The sequence below is a fragment of the Mastacembelus armatus genome, chromosome 7 (assembly GCF_900324485.2).
Source record: "Mastacembelus armatus chromosome 7, fMasArm1.2, whole genome shotgun sequence".
NCBI classification, from domain to species: domain Eukaryota; kingdom Metazoa; phylum Chordata; class Actinopteri; order Synbranchiformes; family Mastacembelidae; genus Mastacembelus; species Mastacembelus armatus.
In genome coordinates, this window is record NC_046639.1 from 12,992,246 (window position 1) to 13,004,897 (window position 12,652).

General features: G+C 41.1%; 1 protein-coding gene across 1 annotated transcript in view; it reads right to left on the reverse strand.

Moving 5' to 3' along the window:
• oprl1 (opiate receptor-like 1) overlaps nt 1-12,652 on the reverse strand; it is a 75,180-nt gene that overhangs the window by 22,084 nt on the left and 40,444 nt on the right.

The window sequence follows — 12,652 nt, forward strand, 5'->3', positions numbered from 1 at the left end:
TCGAGGTGTGCTTGTGTCATTGTCCTGTTGTAGGATGAAATTGGCTCCAATCAAGTGCTGTCCACAGGGTATGGCATGTCGTTGCAAAATGGAGTGATAGCCTTCCTTATTCAAAATCCCTTTTACCCTGAACAAATCTCCCACCTTACCAGCACCAAAGCAACCCCAGACCATCACATTACCCCCACCTTGCATGACAGATGGCGTCAGGCACTCTTCCAGCATCTTTTCAGTTGTTCTGCGTCTCACAAATGTTCTTCTGTGTGATCCAAACAACTTCGATTCGTCCGTCCAACACTTTTTTCCAATCTTCCTCTGTCCAATGTCTGTGTTCTTTTGCCCATATTAATCTTTTTCTTTTACTGGCCAGTCCCAGATATGACTTTTTCTTTGCCACTCTGCCCTGAAGGCCAGCATCCCAGAGTTGCCTCTTCACTGTAGATGTTGACACTGGCGTTTTGCGGGTACTATTTAATGAAGCTGCCAGTTGAGGACCTGTGAGGTGTCTATTTCTCAAGCTAGAGACTCTAATGTACTTATTGTCTTGCTCAGTTGTGCAGCGGGGCCTCCCACTTTCTACTCTGGTTAGAGCCTGTTTGTGCTGTTCTCTGAAGGGAGTAGTACACACCGTTGTAGGAAATCTTCAGTTTCTTGGCAGTTTCTCGCATGGAATAGCCTTCATTTCTAAGAACAAGAATAGACTGTCGAGTTTCACATGAAAGTTGCCTTTTTCTGGCCATTTTGAGCATTTTATCGACCCCACAAATGTGATGCTCCAGATACTCAACCTGCTCAGAGCAAGGTCAGTTTTATTGCTTCTCTAACCAGCTAAACTTTTTTCAGCTGTGCTACCATGATTGCACAAGGGTTTTCTAATCATCCATTAGCCTTCTGACACAATGAGCAAACACATTGTACCATTAGAACACTGGAGTGATGGTTGCTGGAAATGGGCCTCTATATACCTATGTAGATATTGCACCAAATACCAGACATTTGCAGCTAGAATGGTCATTTACCACATTAACACTGTATAGTGTATTTGTGATTAGTTTAAAGTTTTCACGTCAGTTTCACGTTTGATGCATGGCATTACTGCTAAATACAGTTTTTCTCTTAAATATTTTGGAGTTGCTCTTTTGCTTTAAAGAATGAATAATGTCATATGCAGGTTATAAACAATGCATATCTAATTTTTGGTCTTTTATGAAAAGGCCATATTCCATATGTTTAATGAAACTTGTTTTTATTTAATTTTAAGTTATTTTGCATATTACAATAGTTTAACTAAATTACACTTAAATTAAACCCAATATATTTTAGTCGACTAAAACTAAAACAAAGCAGATGACTAAAATATGACTAAAACTAAAATTGCATTTTAGTCAAAAGACTATGACTAAAACTAAATTAAAATCTGCTGTCAAAATTAAAACTGCTGTGAAGCAAACTACAAGATGCATGTCACCAAAGTCTTGTGAACCAATGTTCTGTTTGTGTTTTATGGGCTTATTTCAGTGACTAAAAAACTGTAGTTTTTCACTAACCATGCATAAACAATGTTTTCTCAAAAACACAATCATGTATAAACTTGCTGCTCACATATTATCATAGCCCAGTTTGTGCAGATCAGACTTTAGCCATTAATATGTTTAAAAGCAACTGAAAAAAGCACAAATGTCAGGACATGTCAAAACTTGTCCAGGGCCCCAAAGCACCCTCAGACCCCAGAGGGTTAAGTCAGACACAAACCCAGTGTAGGCTATGATGATGTGTACTTGCGCATCCCGCGTCACTAGGTGGATCAGTTACTTTTCAAATGTGCGCGCGCATTTTACGTCTTACAAGATTAATTCTGATTGGATCTTTTCCAAAAACGTCTCACTCACATTTTCAAAAAGTGAGTAAATTCTATGATGATTGGCGTTTTATGTCATTTGTTGGGGACGTGCACACAATTACCTGGTTCACCTGAGATTATTTCCGTATGAACAGAGTACGAGGCGGGATTGCATTATCTGTACAGGACAAAACGTACTTCTCCTCACGTTCATACGAATTAAATAAAAAGTGATGATTTGTTTGTTTGTTTTTGACTTGAATTGTGTCATTTAAAAGAAAACATTTTAAGCTTTATAGCCATATAATTCTTATAATTCAGACAAGTATTCGCTGAGATTCTGGTTGTTTTACGCGTCTGTGAAGAGAAATGGCAGAGACAGAAAAGTCCGAGAGCACACCCTGTGGGCTTTCTTTATTTAAAAAAAGCACAACGTTTTGTTTTTATTATGATGGTATACAACTAAAAGTAGACCCTTTACAGATTTGAATGATATACTTCTTTTATCTGTATGATCAGAATTGACGGAGTAATTTAAGTTTGTTTCGGCCTTATCAGAAAAAGATGCCTCAAAACGCGCCACCGCGTGCGTCGACCCCAGAGGGTTAAGCTAGCTCCCACAAAATGCCATTTCATGAGATCGTCTGTGAAATTTTTGGGGTACATAGTAAGCAGGGATGGCATATCTACAGATCCGGACAAGGTCAGTCATTGTTGATTTGGATGAGAAAGATTTGATGGGCACTGACGTTCCCTGTCATTCCAAGATAAGATCGTTTCTTGGAATGGTTGGGTTCCATCAGCAATTCTTTGAGGGATACTCAAGTATCAGCAAGCCTCTGTTCACACTGACATCTGGTGTGAGGAAGCCAAGACATGCAAAAGGCAAAAGGTGCTTACTTGTGGCTAGAACACTTACCCATGCAGACTGGACTCCTGACTGCAGAGATGCCCTTAGCAAGCTGAAAAAGGCTTTGCTAGACAATACCACTTTAGTTCACCCTGATTTCAGTAAACCCTTCCTGCTGTCTGTCGATGCCTCTTCCTATGGCCTTGAAGCTGTGTTGTCTCATCTGGCTGAGGGGGCTGAGGTGGCACGTCCAGTGGCATACGCCATTAGATCTGTCAACCATGCTCGGTCACGTCATCCATTCACGGTGTGGACTGACAACAACCCACTTACCTACATTCTCAGTAAGCCAAAGCTTGACGCCTGTGAGCAAAGATGGGGGGCAAGACTTGCTCCCTATAACTTCTAGATTAGCTACATCCCAGGCCCTAAGAAGGCCAAGTGTGCTTTGTCACCTAACCAGAGTTCCCTATGGTGGACTCCTTGAAGAAGCGAATAATGTGACACCAGACAGCGTGCAAGATGCCTTTCTTCGCACCTGTGATCACTCTGCTTTGCTACAGACACACCACCAGGTGACAGCAACCTCAGTGCATGCAGCAGTAGGTTCACAAAGTCACAATGTCTACTCACAGGCAGTGTCTGCTGTTCTGGATCAGTGTTGCAAATTAAGATCGCCTGCCACCTCAGGCCTTCTTCCTACCTCATCTTATTGACTCCATTCGGCCACCTGAAGACTCTAGTGTCCGACCCCTACCCAGAGACCAGCAGGTAGCTATGCAACAGGCTGACCCCTGTTTGAGTCAAGTCTTCCTTTATGTGGAACTGCGTGTCCTTCCTTCTAAGTTCAACACTGTTTCATGGATCTCTCAACTTCCAGCTTCTACAGGAGACCAGCTGACAGCTGCAGCTGACTGTCATGGTGGATGGATTGTCTCTTTGTGATCCTTCTGTTTGCACGGACTGTCATATAAGACTGACTGATTTTCAACCTGTTGTTTTGGAACCACCAGGAGATTTGCAGCCTACAGGTTCTGAGTCTGTGAGATCAGACATTGAATGTGCACAAACCTGTGAGAGGACACTGGGAACTAGGTGTGGGCGAGTTTGACCTGTTGTTCGACTGATTCAGCAAATGCAACAGAAAGTTCTATCAGGTCACTGAAATCTGTTATGAGTAGTTAACTCTCTGGGGTCGACGCACGCGCCGACGCGTTTTGACGCATCTTTTTCTGATAAGTCCGAAACAAACTGAAATTACTCCGTCAATTCTGATCGTACAGATAAAAGAAGTATATCATTCAAATCTGTAAAGGGTCTAGTTTTAGTGGTATACCATCATAATAACAACAAAACGTTGTGCTTTTTTTAAATAAAGAAAGCCAACAGGGTGCGCTCTCGGACTTTTCTGTCTCTGCCATTTCTCTTCACAGACGCGTAAATAAAACAACCAGAATCTCAGCGAATACTTGCGTCATAAAAATAAGAATTATATGGCTAGAAAGCTTGAAATGTTTTCTTTTGAGTGAAACAATTCAAGTCAAAAACAAATCATCACTTTTTATTTAATCCGTATGAACGTAAGGAGAAGTCCGTTTTTTCCTGTCTCACCTCATTACAGGTAATGTGGTCCCGCCTTGTACACTGTCCACTGTTCACATGTAAATAATCTCAGGTGAACCAGGTAAATATGTGCACGCCCCCGAGAAATGACACAAAATATCAAACTTCATCATAGAATTTACTCACTTTTTCGGCGCGTTTGGATGATGGCGCGTTACGCACGTGAAGCGGCGCTCCTTACATTCCACACAGAGACAAATAGTTTAGCTTGTCCTCAGAGTAAAAACACTGATTTTAACTCAAATGAGGATCGTTTGCTCCTCATTGTGTTGTATTGTACAGCACTAATCCGTCCCATCTACATTGACTGAAAGGCTCATTATGCGCGCCTTTGTCTGGACGTTCAGTGCGTCTTTTGTGTTCTCAGGTAAATCACATGACTATTCATCCTCAGACACACCCTCTTGCATATGGCCTTTCTGGACAAAAAGTGTCTTAGAAAATTTAAATCAGTGTATTGTTTACTGTGAATGTGTGAACAAGATGACATTCACAGCACTCTGAAGTAAACACTTTAGCCTACAACATGCTGGTCTCCAAAGTCTTGTGAACCAATGTTCTGTTTGTGTTTCAGTGAGTAAAAAATTGTAGTTTTTCACTAGCCATGCATAAACACTTTTTTCTCAAAAACACAATAATGTATAAACTTGAAGCTCACATATTATTGTAGCCAATTTTGTGCTGATTACAGTGTTATTAGACTTTAGACATTAATATGTTTAAAAAACACTGAAAAAAGCACAAATGTCAGGACATGTCAAAATTTGTCCAGGCCCCAAAAACCCCCTCAGACCCCAGAGGGTTAAATGTGTGCTTTGGTAAATGTCTATGACTTGATTGTTTTTTTGTTTGAACTAGTGTAGTCTGTGACTACAGGCGGTGTATTTATGTTTAAGTGGACCTTGATCATACTGTAGAACTTACAAGATGTCTAACTGAATGTAACATGTAACTGGGCATGTTTTTCCTAAGGGTGCTGAAAGGTTTTGCAATACTCTCTCATCCTAATTCTTTAGGAATAGTCATTGACTGGATTACATTGATATCCATAATGGGAACAGTACTGCACAGATAATTTTTTTTCTTAATCATTTCTGGTTGTAAATAGTTGTTTACTGCACTTGTACCTGGTGTGTCTCTGCTCTGTGATATTTCCATTGTATTGTCACTTGGTTATTTTGTTGGGGGTTGTGTTGGAAAGTGGAGATCAGTGGAGGGAACTGTAGCAGAGTTAATGATTCCACTTGTCATAAATTGCCAATACTTACATAATAAGTCAACTGTTGGTGTTGCTCTCCGAGTAAGCGAATCACTTTTGTCTTGCAAGCGTATCGTGTTGTGTGTGTTGTATAGTTCGTCTACAGACTAGCAACAGACTAGCTATAGTTTAACACACCTAAAAACTAACTAAACTCCAAACAATTCATTAACTGCTACATTCCGGTACTAGTCAAGTACCTTTCTATTTTGACCGGTATTTATTGCTATTTCCTGACTTAGTGCTTGTTAGCCTACCGGTTAGCTTAGCTAGCTAGTTAGCTTAGCTAACATGGCCTCTCCCTCTCTCTCTCTTTCTTGCTCGGTGTGCCACATGTTTAGTTATTCCTCTGCCTCCTTTAGCGATAATGATACCTGTAATAAGTGTAAGGTTCTGTTAGCCTTGGAGGCGAGGATCACTGATTTGGAAGCGCGGCTCCGCACCTTCGAACAAAAGCCAGCTAGCCTAGCCCCGTTAGCTGGTGTGGAGCCACCGAGCTCAGGGTCTGTTAGCGGTCCAAGGGCAGCTCCGGAGCAGCCCGGAGAATTAGCCTGGGTGACGGTCCGACGGAAACGTACTCCTAAGCAGAAGCCCACGGCTCATCACCTGCCTGTTCACGTTTCTAATAGACACACCCGCTGAGAAACCGACTCTGATAATTGGCGATTCCATAGTCAGGAACGTGAAAATAGAGACACCAGCGACCATAGTCAAATGTATTCCTGGGGCCAGAGCGGGCGACATCGAGTCAAATCTGAAGCTGCTGGCTAAGGCTAATCGTAAATATGGGAAAATTTTTATTCACGTCGGCAGCAATGACACCCGATTACGCCAATCGGAGGTCACTAAAATTAATGTTGAGTCGGTGTGTAACTTTGCTAAATTAATGTCGGACTCCGTAGTTTTCTCTGGACCCCTCCCCAATCTGACCAGTGATGACATGTTTAGCCGCATGTCGTCGTTCCGTCGCTGGCTGTCTAGGTGGTGTCCAGCAAACGATGTGGGCTTCATAGACAATTGGGCCACTTTCTGGGGAAAACCCGGTCTGGTAGCGAGAGACGGCATCCATCCCACTTTGAATGGTGCAGCTCTCATCTCTAGAAATTTGGCCGAGTTTATTAGCCGACCTAAAGCCTGACAATCCAGGGTGGGGACCGGGATGCAGAGACTCAGTCTAAAACGCCTCTCTGCAGTTTCCTTAGAGCCGCCGCCCCCCTCAAACCACGTAGAGACTGTGTCTGCCCCTCGAACATATAAATCAAATAAATCAGAAGTTAACAGAAGAGGAGTTATTCATAAAAACTTAATAAAAATTAAGACCACTCCTCTTATTGAACAGAAAAACAGAACTGTCAAATGTGGACTATTAAATATTAGGTCCCTTTCATCTAAATCTTTGTTAGTAAATGATTTGATAACTGATCACCAAATTGACCTACTTTATCTTACTGAAAACTGGCTACAGCAGGATGAATATGTCAGTCTGAATGAATCAACCCCCCTCAGTCATAAAAATTATCATGTTCCTCGAAGCATAGGTCGAGGTGGAGGAGTAGCTACAATCTTCCACTCAAACTTATTTTTAAACTTTCATCCTCAGAACAATTTTAACTCATTTGAGAGCCTCACTCTTAGTCTCTCACATACAAACTGGAAAACACAAAAACCAGTTCTACTTGTCACTGTGTACCGTCCATCTGTCCCTTACTCAGAGTTTTTAACTGAATTCCCTGACTTCCTGTCTGATCTGGTGCTTAGATCAGATAAAGTTATTATAGTGGGAGATTTTAACATTCATGTAGATGTTGAAAATAACAGCCTCAGCATTGCATTTAATTCTATATTAGATTCAATTGGTTTCATTCAAAATGTTAATAAACCTACCCACTGTTTCAATCACACCCTTGATCTTGTTCTGACCTATGGCATCGAAATTGAACATCTAATAATTTTCCCCCCAAATCCTGTTTTTGTCAGATCATTCTTTAATAACTTTTGAATTTAAAAATGATGGATCATGCAGCGTTTGGAAGAAAATTCCACTACAGCAGATGTTTATCCGACAACGCTGTTAATAAATTTAAGAAAATGATTCCATCTTTATTTACATCTATGCCAAGTATAAACATAGTGGAGGGCAGCTGCTTCAATCCCACTCCCTACCAAATTGATCATATTGTTGACAGCGCTGTAATCTCACTGCTTGAAACGCTTGATTCTGTGGCCCCTCTGAAAAAGAATTTAGTGAATCAGAGAAGACTAGCCCCATGGTATAATTTACATATTCGTACCTTAAAGCAGGCATCACGAAGGCTGGAAAGGAAGTGGCGTTCCACAAACTTAGTGGAAATTTTTCTAGCCTGGAAAAACAGTCTAACATATAAAAAAGCTCTCCGTAAAGCCAGAACTGCATACTATACATCACTAATAGTGGAAAATAAGAACAATCCCAGGTTTCTTTTCAGCACAGTAGCCAGGCTGACAAAAAGTGAGAGCTCTGTTGAGCCCAGTGTTCCCTTAGCTCTCAGCAGTGATGAATTTATGAGTTTCTTTACAAATAAAATCACAACTATTAGAGATAAAATTCAGCAGATGCTTCCTATACCTGCAATAAATGAATCTTCTACTACAGTAGCTCTTGAATCATCTGTAGGACCTCAGTTATGTTTAGACTGCTTCTCTCCCATAGATCTCTCTGAATTTAAAATCCTAGAAGAAACTGTTGCTAAGCAGCTTTCAGACCACTTACACAGGAATGAACTATTTGAAGATTTTCAATCAGGATTTAGAGCACATCATAGTACAGAAACAGCACTGTTAAACATCACCAATGATCTTCTCTTAGCCTCAGATAATGGACTTGTTTCTATACTTGTCCTCCTAGACCTTAGTGCTGCATTTGACACTATTGACCACAACATCTTATTACAGAGACTGCAGCATGTGACTGCTATCAGAGGAACAGCGTTAAAATGGTTCCAATCCTATTTATCGGACAGATTCCAGTTTGTTCATGTCCATGATGAACCTTCCACATGCACAGAAGTTAGTTATGGAGTTCCACAAGGCTCTGTGCTAGGACCGATTCTGTTCACCCTGTACATGGTTCCATTAGGCTTTCTGTCGTTAGGAAGCACTCTATTAATTAGCACTGCTATGCAGATGACACTCAGCTGTATCTATCTATGAAACCTGTTAACACAAACCAGTTAACCAGATTTCAAGCCTATCTAACTGACATAGAGGCCTGGATGACCAGTAACTTCTTCCTTTTAAATTTAGAGAAAACAGAAGTTATTGTATTTGGGCCTAAAAACCTCAGAAATAAGTTTTCTAAAATTATACCTACTCTAGATAGCATAGCCCTGGCCTCCAGCACTACTGTGGAAAACCTTGGAGTTATTTTGACCAGGACATGTCTTTTAACTCACACATAAAACAAATCTCTAGAACTGCATTCTTTCACCTGCGCAACATTGCCAAAATTAGGAACATCCTGTCTCAAAATGATGCAGAAAAACTAGTCCATGCATTTGTTACCTCAAGGCTAGATTACTCTAACTCATTACTATCTAGATGTCCCAGTATCTCCATAAAAAGCCTCCAGTTAATCCAGAATTCTACAGCCAGAGTCCTGACAGGAACTAGCAAGAGAGATCATATTTCTCCTATATTAGCTTCTCTTCATTGGCTCCCTGTAAAATACAGAATATAATTTAAAATCCTGCTTCTCACATACAAATCCCTTCATGATCAAGCTCCTTCATACCTTAAAGAACTCATAGTACCATATTATCCCAGTAGACCACTTCGATCTCAAAGTGCAGGTCTACTTGTGGTTCCCAGAGTTTCCAAAAGCAGAATGGGAGGCAGAGACTTTAGCTATCAAGCTCCTCTCCTGTGGAACCAGCTCCCAGTCTGGGTTCAGGAGGCAGACACTGTCTGTACTTTTAAGACTAGACTTAAAACCTTCCTCTTTGACAAAGCGTATAGTTAGGGATGGCTTCAGGTAACCCTGAACCATCTATTAGTTATGCTGCTATAGACCTAGACTGCCCAAGGACCATCGGTGCACTGAGCTCTCCTACCCTAACCCTAACCCTAACACTCCCTTCCCTTCCCCTCTCTTCCTCTCCTCCCCCTTCACATGTACATTCCACCATTGAATGTCAATAACCTTGTGCTCTCTCTCTCTCCCCTAGTTTGTGCTCTCTCCCTCTCTCTCTGTTCCTTCTGCAGGTGTCCCCGGTCCTCGAGCTGTATATCGCTGATGTGCAGTTACTGGCCCTACCAACCTGCAGTGTCTATCTGTTGTTTATTGTTGCTGTTCTTTTCTCTCTGCTCTATCCACTCACCCCAACCGGTCGAGGCAGATGGCCGCCCAAACTGAGCCCGGTTCTGCTGGAGGTTTTTTCTTCTGTTACAGGGATTTTTTCCTCTCCACTGTCGCCAAGTGCTTGCTCATAAGGGATTTGTTGGGTTTTTAGTTTTTGTAAAGTGCCTTGAGATGATTTGTATTGTGATTTGGCGCTATACAAATAAATTGAATTGAATTGAATTGAATTAGAAAAATATGTGAAAAAAATTAAAAGAAATTATTATTAGATCAAAACAGTAAAAATATGGGAATGAAATTCAATTCAATTCAATTTTATTTGTATAGCGCCAAATCACAATACAAATCATCTCAAGGCACTTTACAACTAAAACCCCAACAATTCCCTTATGAGCAAGCACTTGACGACAGTGGAGAGGAAAAACTCCAAACTTTAACGGAAGAAAAAACCTCCAGCAGAACCGGGCTCAGTTTGGGCGCCATCTGCCTCGACCGGTTGGGGTGAGTGGATAGAGCGGAGAGAAAAGAACAGCAACAATAAACAACAGATAGACACTGCAGGTTGGTGGGACCAGTAACTGCACATCAGCGATATACAGCTCCAGGACCGGGGACACCTGCAGAAGGAACAGAGAGAGAGGGAGAGAGCACAAACTAGGGGAGAGAGAGAGCACAAGGTTAGTAACATTCAATGGTGGAATATACTTGAGGTGGGAGGAGAGAAGAGAGGGGAGGGGAAGGGAAGGGGGGGGTTAGGGTAGGGGAGCTCAGTGCACCGATGGTCCTCGGGCAGTCTAGGCCTATAGCAGCATAACTAAGGGATGGTTCAGGGTTGCCTGAAGCCAGCCCTAACTATATTCTTTGTCAAAGAAGAAGGTTTTAAGTCTAGCCTTAAAAGTACAGAGAGTGTCTGCCTCCTGAACCCAGGCTGGGAGCTGGTTCCACAGGAGAGGAGCTTGATAACTAAAGGCTCTGCCTCCCAGTCTGCTTCTGGAAACTCTGGGAACCACAAGGAGACCTCCACTCTGAGAGCGAAATGGTCTATTTGGATAATATGGTACTATGAGGTCTTTAAGGTATGAAGGAGCCTGATTATGAAGGGATTTGTATGTGAGAAGAAGGATTTTAAATTCTATTCTATATTTTACAGGGAGCCAATGAAGAGAAGCCAATATAGGAGAAATATGATCTCTCTTGCTAGTTCCTGTCAGGACTCTGGCTGCGCAATTCTGGATTAATTGGAGGCTTTTTATGGAGATATCAGGACATCCAGATAGTAATGAGTTACAGTAATCTAGCCTTGAGGTAACAAATGCATGGACTAGTTTTTCTGCATCATTTTGAGACAGGAAGTTCCTAATTTTGGAAATGTTGCGCAAGTGAAAGAATGCAGTTCCAGAGATTTGTTTTATGTGTGAGTTAAAGGACATGTCCTGGTCAAAAATAACTCCAAGGTTTTTTACAGTAGTGCTGGAGGCCAGGGCTATGCCATCTAGAGTAGCTATAATTTTAGAAAAGTTATTTCTGAGATTTTTTGATAAATAAATGATGATAAATTCAGAGATGAGAAAGGAATAAAAATGTAAATGATTCAATTCAATTCAATTCAATTTTATTTGTATAGCGCCAAATCACAATACAAATCATCTCAAGGCACTTTACAAAATCTAAAACTAAAAACCCAACAATTCCCTTATGAGCAAGCACTTGGCGACAGTGGAGAGGAAAAACTCCCTTTAACGGAAGAAAAAACCTCCAGCAGAACCGGGCTCAGTTTGGGCGGCCATCTGCCTCGACCTCACATTCTGCAAATGAGAATATGATGTCAGTGAAATTAATTTCATAAGAATGGAATGAAAGAAAGAGATCAGGGAAGGTGATGTGGATGAATTAAAGTACACAGAACAGGAAAAATTTTGTGATAAAGGGATGAATTCAGTAATCGATGATGAATGAAATGATGATGATGGTAATGAAATGAATTAGATGAGAATTAAATGAATCAGAGTAGAAGGATATAAAGGGAAAGGGCATATGACGGAAAATGAACAAAAATGTATAGTAGAAAGAAAACAGAAAAAAGAGGGATAAAGAAAAGGTACAAGTAAAAAAAGACAGAAGACATTAGCAAACAGGAGACAAAAAGTCGAGGCAGATGGCTGCCCAAACTGAGCCTGGTTCTGTGCTTGCTCATAAGGGATTTGTTGGGTTTTTTGTTTTTGTAAAGTGCCTTGAAATGATTTGTATTGTGATTTGGCGCTATACAAATAAAATTGATAAATTGCTGATAAAAACCAAATGTGGACAGCGGATAGAAGTCCAAGTGCCAATGTAGCTCAGCTGCAGAGTAGGCTAATAAAAACGATTATAGGATTAAACTGTAGCTGCAGGTGGAGACTGGATCAATATCTAACACTAAGATGCCATGTTTCCCTGCCAGCTACAACATATTAGTCAATTTAACTGCAAAGTAGTCCTGATAATGTGCTATGTATGGGCATGATTTTAGAAAGTCACTGACTGAAACAATCAGTAATTGTCATTCTATTTCATTATGCCTTTGATGAATAAAACATGAATCAATAAAAAGAACTGCAAAGAAATTTGGAAAGGAGGCTCAAAATACACAGAATGTTCTTTGGTAAACCAGCATCTCCTGCATGCCAGTTAGCATGCCAAGCCCAGTCTATGTGGGTAGAGTTGTGTAGTTCATTTGTAGCTGCCTGGTGTCACTGCTCAGGATTT